Here is a 10,334-nt window from a genome sequence, read left to right as displayed (position 1 = left end):
ATATATCGCGTTATTGTGATTTCTCTGTGTAATAATAATAATAATAATAATAATAATTCACAGAGAAATCACATTATCACGTGATATATCCATGATCAAATCCACAGGAGCCGTGATAAGGGTTCGAACCTATGGGCGGAGTGTTCCCTGACACGCTCTAGTCGACTGTGCCACGACATGGTAAAAGAACTTATAGTTTAGTTCATTTATTATGCACCCCATACCTATCTTGTGGGCAGTAGTGAAAAGGGTTACAGAGGCACATAATAGGCTCAGGGACTGAACCCTATAATTCATTTAGTTAAGCAAGTTACAGTCTTGATCTAGTTGCAAAATTCAATATACGTCGTCACATCATCTTTGGGTTCGAGATCGGCCGAAAGTAAGGTTTCTAAATTAAGCAACTGACATATGTGGAGAGCCTAGTGTCACAATTGATATGTTTGTCCTGCACACCGCCCCCCATCCAGTGGGCAGCGGTGGATAGGTTACAATCACTAAGCTACTACCTACAGTTATCAAACTGGGGATATTTGGCTAAAATTTCTGGTAGCAGATCATTTTGAATAAAATATTTACACATCGCTGGAACATTGGTTATAGAATTGTCTCTGAATTCACGTATCTTTTCGCACTCCATCACATAGTGACGGAGGGTGTGCGAATAATTTTGTTGACACAGTTTACATTTGGTCAGGTCTACATCAGCAGATAATGAGAATTCCCAGAGATACTTGTAACCGAGTCTAAGCCGAGCAGTAGTAACATCTAGAAGTCTGCTAATTTTATTGGATGATCCATAGATGTGTGGCTCCTCTTGCATGATAGTATGATGATAGATGGAATTACTGGTGTCAATTTCACTTTGCCTCAGATCTACAAGATCTTGTTGAAGTTCTTTGTGTACTATTGCTCTCAGACTGATTATTGACACTCCAAAGTTAAACTCAGCTTCTTCTTTAAAGGCAGATTCTTTGGTTAACTCATCAGCTCTATCATGCATTCGGAGGCCAACATAAGATAGAGTCCATTATGAAATGGACTCTATTCCCATCATTAATAATTTTGTTGTATTTGTGTCTAGTTTCAGACACGAGCATGTTACAGTTATGTCTTAAAGAGTTGAGAACAATTAAGGATGATAAAGAGTCACTTACAATTAATGTATCAAGTTTAGAGACTTGTACACCTTTCAGTGCAAGGATCAAGGCAAATAGCTCGGTCTGAAGGGTAGAGGCTCAGTTTTATATTAATGTACTCTCACAAACCCAATGTACCTTATTGTATATAAATAAATAAATAATAAGTAAATAAATGTGTGTGCATACACATATTCATGTTGAGGTATAATGCCGTGTCCTTTTCTTCTTACGTGTCTGTATGTTTCTCTGGTGGGCAGAGTGCCTGGCGGGGACTGCGCCTGCCCTCGCCTGGAGCACCGAGGTGAGCCTGGAGGTCCTTCAAGGAGCAGGATACCCGGTGGGCTGGACGGTGGAGTACAGGTGCCCGGACCAGCACGTCTTCTCCACGGGACAGCGAGTGGTGACCACCACCTGCACCAACTCTGGCTGGACAGACATCGACCCTACCCTCACTTGTACCTACGGTGAATACCTCCATACTTGTCTCTCACCTCTCTACCCTTCTCTCCTATGTAGAGAAACATCACGGTGAGAGTAAACTAATTTTGTAGATAACTTTTCGCCTGTGACTTGATTGGTACCTATAATTAACATATTAGCATTAACCTGAGAACGGCTGAGGTCAGAGAGGTGATAGCCTCACTATTTATTTATTAAAATTTATATTAATGGAGTATTAATTTAGCAAGTTGGGTTGCATGTTGAATTGTCCTTCATGGTGTTGTGTCTGACGGCTGCACACTACATACAGTATCCCAATGTTGAAGAAAGGAGATAAACTTTATATGAAAACTAAGTTACATAAACGACCTCATTTATTTTGGCTTTCACCGTCATAATTTGACAAAACCGGGAAGAGTGATTGAATTGTTCCACCGAACATTAGGAAACACAGCCAACAGCTCATTGTATACGAGTTATTCAACTATAAATGCCTGATGCGGCCCATTTAGGCTATTATATCCTAGCATAGAGACATCTGCAGGACGACAAACCTGAGTTGACTCTCACACTAGGAACGGTTGAGAGCCACAGGATTCTTCATACTACGAATGGTTGAGAGCCACAGGATTCCTCACACTAGGAACGGTTGCTCACACTAATAGGACAGATCTCATCGAAACTTTTAAAATCCTGAACAATTTGGATGATATTGACCCAGACAACCTCTTCAAAAGGTCAGATGTAACACAAACAAGGAGCAGCGGTTACAAGCTCAACAAGCCACAGTGTAGGACTGAGAACAGGAGACGTGTTTTCACCCACACGGTTATAAAACAAAATTCAAATTCAAAATCCACCTCGATAAAATCCTCAGGACAAACGCGGGGAAATCTTCGATAAACCGCCGAACTCCTATCCCCATCGGGACCACTAGAAACATAGTCGCCCTCGGGTAAATTCAGGTAAATTGTGCCACACAAGTATACTTCCTTGTAGGCCAATAACCTCTTGTTAGAGTTGGCCTTGATAATCCTCCAGCGAGGGACAGGCCTTACGACCAACACAACTAAAATTATCTCTTTTACATGTGATTAAGAGCTTATAATTACAGGCGAACTGTTATCTACACACTAAAGTGTACTGTTATCTTGGTGTTTCTCAACGTTGTTATCAGTACACTGTTCTTCACTGTGTACTACCCTTGTACACCCCACCATGCACCACTACCCTTGTACACCCCCACCATGCACCACTACCCTTGTACACCCCCACCATGCACCACTACCCTTGTACACCCCCACCATGCACCACTACCCTTGTACACCCCCACCATGCACCACTACCCTTGTACACCCCCACCATGCACCACTACCCTTGTACACCCCCACCATGCACCACTACCCTTGTACACCCCCACCATGCACCACTACCCTTGTACACCCCCACCATGCACCACTACCCTTGTACACCCCCACCATGCACCACTACCCTTGTACACCCCCACCATGCACCACTACCCTTGTACACCCCCACCATGCACCACTACCCTTGTACACCCCCACCATGCACCACTACCCTTGTACACCCCCACCATGCACCACTACCCTTGTACACCCCCACCATGCACCACTACCCTTGTACACCCCCACCATGCACCACTACCCTTGTACACCCCCACCATGCACCACTACCCTTGTACACCCCCACCATGCACCACTACCCTTGTACACCCCCACCATGCACCACTACCCTTGTACACCCCCACCATGCACCACTACCCTTGTACACCCCCACCATGCACCACTACCCTTGTACACCCCCACCATGCACCACTACCCTTGTACACCCCCACCATGCACCACTACCCTTGTACACCCCCACCATGCACCACTACCCTTGTACACCCCCACCATGCACCACTACCCTTGTACACCCCCACCATGCACCACTACCCTTGTACACCCCCACCATGCACCACTACCCTTGTACACCCCCACCATGCACCACTACCCTTGTACACCCCCACCAATCATTATTATTATTATTATTATTATTATTATTATTATTATTATTATTATATTATTATTATTATTTTTATTATTATTATTATTTATAATAATAATAATAGTACACAGAAGGGAAGGGAAGGGAGTTATCAGGAGAAAGCGCTGTCACTACAACTATATAACCCTGGGAAGGGGTCAGGATAAGGATTTGGGATGGAACGTGGGGAAGGAATAGTGACCAACCCCATGGACGGTCGGGAATTGAACGCCGACCTGCATGAAGCGAGACCGTCGCTCTTCTGTCCAGCCCATACACACGTAGAAATCACATTATCGTGATATATCAATGAGAAAATTCAGACTGCAATTCTTTTGACCATGTCGTGGCGTAGTCGCTTAGAGCGTGCATCTGCGCATAGGTTATAATCCTCATTTATTTATGTATATATATATATATATATATATATATATATATATATATATATATATATATATATACAAGAGGGTACATTGGGTTTATGAGAATACATATCATTGCTGTTTTTATATTCTTGTAAAGCCATTAACACGCATAGCGTTTCGGGCAGGTCCTTAATATAACAGATAATTTTAAGTAAGTAATTTCTAGCAAAATTTAAAAATGTTAACATGTCTAAGAAAATTTGAAGATTAGTAGGTACATTATAGTAAAATATGAGGATTATCAACAGGTACTTTGTAGCATGATTTGAGGATTATTACTAGGTATATTGTAGTAAAATATACGCTCAATATATCAACCATGATATAAGATCATGGAATTAAGATGTTAGTAGTGATTACAATGGTGAAGTTGAATGGCTTAGGCACATATATTAGAGGATTGGGAAGCACAAGATACAGTGAGAGTTTAAAGCACTTGGTAGGAAACTATCAGGATGAAATTAGGTACTTTTTGGTTTTACCTTTGAATAAGGCGTGGGTTGGACAGCTTTTCAATTCGTTAGGGAGTGTCTCTTTATTTGCACAGAGTGTTTCACAGATTTAGTTTGACTCTGGGGATATCAAAGACATATCTCATCACGGCTCCCGTGGATTTTCTCAATAATAATAATAATAATAATATAAAACTAATAATATTTTTTAAATTAATAAAAAATCTAATATTAATAATAGTGTTAATAATCATAATATAATAATCATAATTATAATATTAATAATAGTTTTACTATCAATAAGAACAGTAATAAATATGGTAATCTGAATTTTTAAAGTTAATTAATCTAATTCATTTATCGTAATGAAAATGAGTAAGTATATTTTGACTAATTTTCTCATATATATTTTATAGCGTGATCAACATGCAGAGGACTTGTTATATATAACCCTTAATGGTGTATGTGTGTGTGTGTGTAATTACCTAAGTGTAGTTACAGGATGAGAGCTACGCTCGTGGTGTCCCGTCTTCCCAGCACTCTTTGTCATATAACGCATTGAAGCTACTGACGGTTTTGGCCTCACCTTCTCACCTAATTTGTGCCAACCGTTTACCACTCTTGTTTGCAAAAGTGAATTTTCTTATATTTCTTCGACATCTTTGTTGAGTTAGTTTAAATTTATGACCTCTTGTTCTTGAAGTTCCGCGTCTCAGGAAATCTTCCCTGTCAATTTTATCAATTCCTGTTACTATTTTGTACGTAGTGATCATATCTCCATTTTTTCTTCTATCTTCTAGTTTTGGCATACTTAAGCCATCTAACCTCTCCTCGTAGCTCTTGCCCTTCAGTTCTGGGAGCCACTTAGTAGCATGTCTTTGCATTTATCGTGTGTGTGTGTGTGTGTGTGTGTGTGTGTGTGTGTGTGTGTGTGTGTGTGTGTGTGTGTGTGTGTGTGTGGGTGTGTGTGTGTGTGTGTGTGTGTGTGTGTGTGTGTGTGTGTGTGTGTGTGTGTGTGTGTGTGTGTGTGTGTGTGTGTGTGTAATATTTAAGGATTAAAATTAATGTTGAAATGATGTACGAATATGATGTTAAGTAATTGCTCAAGATTATTGTTTTTGTTATAAAGTAGTCTATGTCGAACAAAGAACTGTGTGTTTAATTGATTCCATATATATAAATTGTGACACTAGGCTCTCCACATGTCGGTTGCTTAATTTAGAAACTGTACTTGTGGTCGATCTCGAACCCATTGTTGATGTGACGACGTACAGTATATTGAATTTTGTAACTAGTTCATCAAGATTGTAACTTGCTTAGCTAAATGAGTTGTGGGGTTGAGTCCCTGAGCCCATTATGTGCCTCTGTAACCCTTTCCACTACCGCCCTACAAGATGGGTATGGGGTGTATAATAAATGAACTAAAATATAAAGTAAACTAATTATTTACAATAATTACTTCTGATTTTATAGCAATGATTATACTATTTTATGAATAAAATGTATAATTTACTCCATATAATGTTTTATTATCATTTAACAGATTTTAATATTTGAAATTGAATATTGTGAAATTAATTACATTAATTATGAACTTTATAATTAATTATTGTTCATTAGAGGTTGAGATGTAAGCCTCGTCCTATCACACACTCAGACCGTGACAACACATTCAGAAGAGTGTGAAAGATTTGGTGTAAATTCTTTACACAATTTCCACAAATACTTTCTAAGATCAGATATTATGTACCCCGCTATGCCCTGGTGACGCTCTATTACTCCCTCATCTATCCATATCTCAACTATGGTATTTGTGCTTGGGGTTCTACTACCCAAAATCATTTACGTCCTCTAATTACTCAACACAAAGCTGCTATTAGGACAATATCCAACTCTGGCCCCAGACATCACTCGGTACCCTTACTCAAATCTCTGAATATGTTAGATATTAAGTCACTGCACATTCTCTCTTGTGTATCATACATATATAAAACGCTGAACTGTAATGCCAATCCTGACCTCAAAAGCTTCATTGAAGGTTGTAACAGATCCCATGAGCACCACACCAGAAATAAATACAGTGTTGATATTCCAAGAGTACGACTTAATCAAACTAGAAATGCTCTACAAATCAAGGGACCCAGAATGTGGAATGACCTTCCCAACCATGTTAAAGACTGTACCTCTCTCAACCAGTTTAAGATAAAAACGAAGCTCTACCTAATAAATTCCCTGTAACCTACCTTACCCCTCTGTTGTCAACCCATGTCTGTTTTTTTTTTAAATGCTGTTTGTCGGCCTATTTGTATTTGTGCTGCTTTTTCTGCCATGTTCCCCCCTTTTTTATATCTATTTTTATTTTGTTCTCAACGCATTTTATTCTTTATACTCAATTAGTATTAAGCTTTAGTCATTTAAGGGGGCGATAGTTAGGGTTCATAAAAGTTGTTCTAGTGCAATGAAAATTTATTGACGTGTTACACGTGAAGAGGGCTGCAAGTGGTCCAAGTTTCAGCATCGCAGCCTAAATAGAGAGGGAGAAAAAAAAAATAAACTTTTTTTAACCATTTTTTTACATGTTTTAAAGTTGATATAACAAATACAAATATCAACTGATATTATTTCTATGATACTCAGCTATCACAATACTATATAATAAAGGTTGTCTAGTGGCATTATTATCCCAAACCTATTTAGTGCAATAATACAAATTTTCAAAGTTCACCCAAAAAATTATGCAACAAAATGATGTTTATAAATATATATAAAATCAATAAATGATCTTAGGGGAAATATATAACTTGAGTTTTTAGAGGCACAGACTCTACATATAATGTGCAAGTTCCATGTAAATTGAATAATAAATAAAAAAGTTATTCAACCATATAGTTGCAAATTAGTTACCTGTAAAAAATGAAGGTCAAAGTTCAGCCACCTTTGGCTGAGGTTGATGAACTACCAATTTCAATCAAAATTACCACCCTTGTAGATTGGCATTCCTTCAGTAAGGTGTGTAAGTTCCATGAAGATTGCCTGATAAAAAAAAAAAAAAAAATTATTAAAAAAAAAAATAAACAAAAAAAATAAAAAAAAATAAAAAAAAAGACAGCAGCTTTATATTTACAATTATTTATGATATAGTATCAAGATATAAAACATAATACATACTAACCTAATATAATTGGTCTGAAATATGCAACATCTTGCAACATCAAGAGGGAGAACGTCTTGAGTTGCAGGTCTAAGATCTTGAGTGGCAGGTGCCGCAGGTGGTGTGGCAGGTGCCGCAGGTGGTGTGGCAGGTGCAGCAGGAGGTGTGGCAGGTGCCACAGAGGTGTGGCAGGTGCCACAGGAGGTGTGGGTGCCTGGGTGTGAGGCGAGGTAGTGTGTTGTGGGGGCGGGAGGCTGCCCTCTCTCTTCACTCAAGGGAACTCTTGTTTTGCCTCAGTGTGGCTTTACGCTCCTTCTTTACTTGGCTAACGCGTAGAGCTCTTGCCTTTAGAGCTTTCTTCTTGTCCGATACTATATCCATTGTGCAGTATATGCAAGAAAATACGATCTGTGCGAGCGCGTCAGGCATGCGACCGCCGGCACAGACACTGAGAGGGTGACTAAGCCAGAGTAATCGGATTATAGCCCCTCCCTCTCACAGAAGACAGTTGCCAGCGAGTGTGTTTATAATTTGTATATGCATAACAAGATATTCTCCACTCTATTGCGAAATACTAGACGCTTACAACGTATGACGCATCACCCTACGGCGCACCCGAGCCGCGAGGACCAGATTTCGGGCAATTGCGGCTGGAAAATTTGCTCTAATTACGTTATTTATTATCATAACATTAAACGGTTTGCACCACGGTGTTGCCAGAACGTTGTAGTATTTTTATAAATTTTTCGTGTTTGGCCGAATTTTTTCGGCCAAACAATTATAACGCCACCTTAAGTTTGTCATGCCCGAAACGCTTTGCGTAATAGTGGCTTTAGGCATTGTATGTACTAGCCCTATCTATAAATCCATCATTCTTTGTAAAATCTCTTGTATGTATGTACCTTACCTGAATAAACATTTATTTATTTATTATAAGTATGAGGTTTTTATCCTGTGTTATTATGTCTGTGACAAGACATTACCATTACTTTTTAATTATGAAATAAAATATCCTAACTAAGAGATCAATTTACCTGAGTACCACCATCTCTTGTGGCCTCTACGGGGACATGAAGGGAGCGGCTTGCTATGGACCTTATATATTTACCTGAATTTGCCTGAGGCCCCCACGATCTCTCTACTGGTCTCGACGAGAACAGGAAGCCGCCGGCTTGTTTAAAGGTCCTCTCCTGATGATTTGATCGCACTGGATTTTGGGTATGGGGTCCACTAACGCCCGCAAGTTGGGGTATGGGGTTCACTACCACCCACAGGTTAGGGTATGGGGTTCACTACCACCCACAGGTTGGGGTATGGGGTTCACTACCACCCACAGGTTGGGGTATGGGGTTCACTACCACCCACAGGTTAGGGTATGGGGTTCATTACCACCCACAGGTTAGGGTATGGGGTTCACTACCACCCACAGGTTAGGGTATGGGGTTCATTACCACCCACAGGTTGGGTATGGGGTTCACTACCACCCACAGGTTGGGGTATGGGGTTCACTACCACCCACAGGTTGGGGTATGGGGTTCACTACCACCCACAGGTTGGGGTATGGGGTTCACTACCACCCACAGGTTAGGGTATGGGGTTCACTACCACCCACAGGTTAGGGTATGGGGTTCACTACCACCCACAGGTTAGGGTATGGGGTTCATTACCACCCACAGGTTGGGTATGGGGTTCACTACCACCCACAGGTTGGGTATGGGGTTCACTACCACCCACAGGTTGGGGTATGGGGTTCACTACCACCCACAGGTTGGGTATGGGGTTCACTACCACCCACAGGTTGGGGTATGGGGTTCACTACCACCCACAGGTTGGGGTATGGGGTTCACTACCACCCACAGGTTAGGGTATGGGGTTCATTACCACCCACAGGTTGGGTATGGGGTTCACTACCACCCACAGGTTGGGGTATGGGGTTCACTACCACCCACAGGTTGGGGTATGGGGTTCACTACCACCCACAGGTTGGGTACGGGGTTCACTACCACCCACAGGTTGGGTATGGGGTTCACTACCAGCTACATGTTGGGGTATGGGGTTCATTACCACCCACAGGTTGGGGTATAGGGTTCACTACCACCCACAGGAGGGGTATGGGTCTACTACTACCAACAGGTTGGGTATGGGGTTCACTACCACCCACAGGATGGGTATGGGGTGATCATTACCACCCACAGGATGGGTATAGGGTTCACTACCACCCACAGGATGGGTATAGGGTTCACTACCACCCACAGGATGGGTATAGGGTTCACTACCACCCACAGGATGGGTATGGGTCTACTACTACCAACAGGTTGGGTATGTGGTTTATTAGCGCCCACAGGTTTGATATTGGTCCACTACCGCCCATAGGTTGGGTACGTTTCCACTATCACCCCACAGGTTGGGTACGTTTCCACTATCACCCCACAGGTTGGGTGTGGGTCCAGTACTCCACACAAGTTGGGTATGGGGTCCACTACCATAAACAGGTAGGTTGGGTATGTCTCCACTACCACCCCATAGGTTGGTATGGATCCACTACCACCCACCGGTTAGGTACGGGGTCCACTACTGCCCACAGGTTGGGTATGGGGGTAGCATAAAAATTAACAAAACAAAAAGTCATAGGTGTTGTCCAGCACAACAGCACGGACAAGGCAGCTAAAACTGCAGG

General features: G+C 41.5%; 1 long non-coding RNA gene across 1 annotated transcript; it reads right to left on the bottom strand.

Moving 5' to 3' along the window:
- Nucleotides 1-6,919: 6,919 nt before the first annotated feature.
- Nucleotides 6,920-8,447, bottom strand: LOC138367592 (uncharacterized). The gene is made up of 3 exons (XR_011229379.1): nucleotides 7,679-8,447; nucleotides 7,411-7,539; nucleotides 6,920-7,030 (listed from the first exon to the last, which is right to left on the bottom strand). It is a non-coding gene; the product is annotated as an uncharacterized lncRNA (long non-coding RNA).
- Between the last annotated feature and the right edge of the window lie 1,887 nt (nucleotides 8,448-10,334).

The sequence above is a fragment of the Procambarus clarkii genome, chromosome 22 (assembly GCF_040958095.1).
Source record: "Procambarus clarkii isolate CNS0578487 chromosome 22, FALCON_Pclarkii_2.0, whole genome shotgun sequence".
NCBI lineage: Eukaryota > Metazoa > Arthropoda > Malacostraca > Decapoda > Cambaridae > Procambarus > Procambarus clarkii.
The sequence above is the reverse complement of the archived record's forward strand: the minus strand, read 5'-3'. Positions and strand labels throughout refer to the sequence as shown.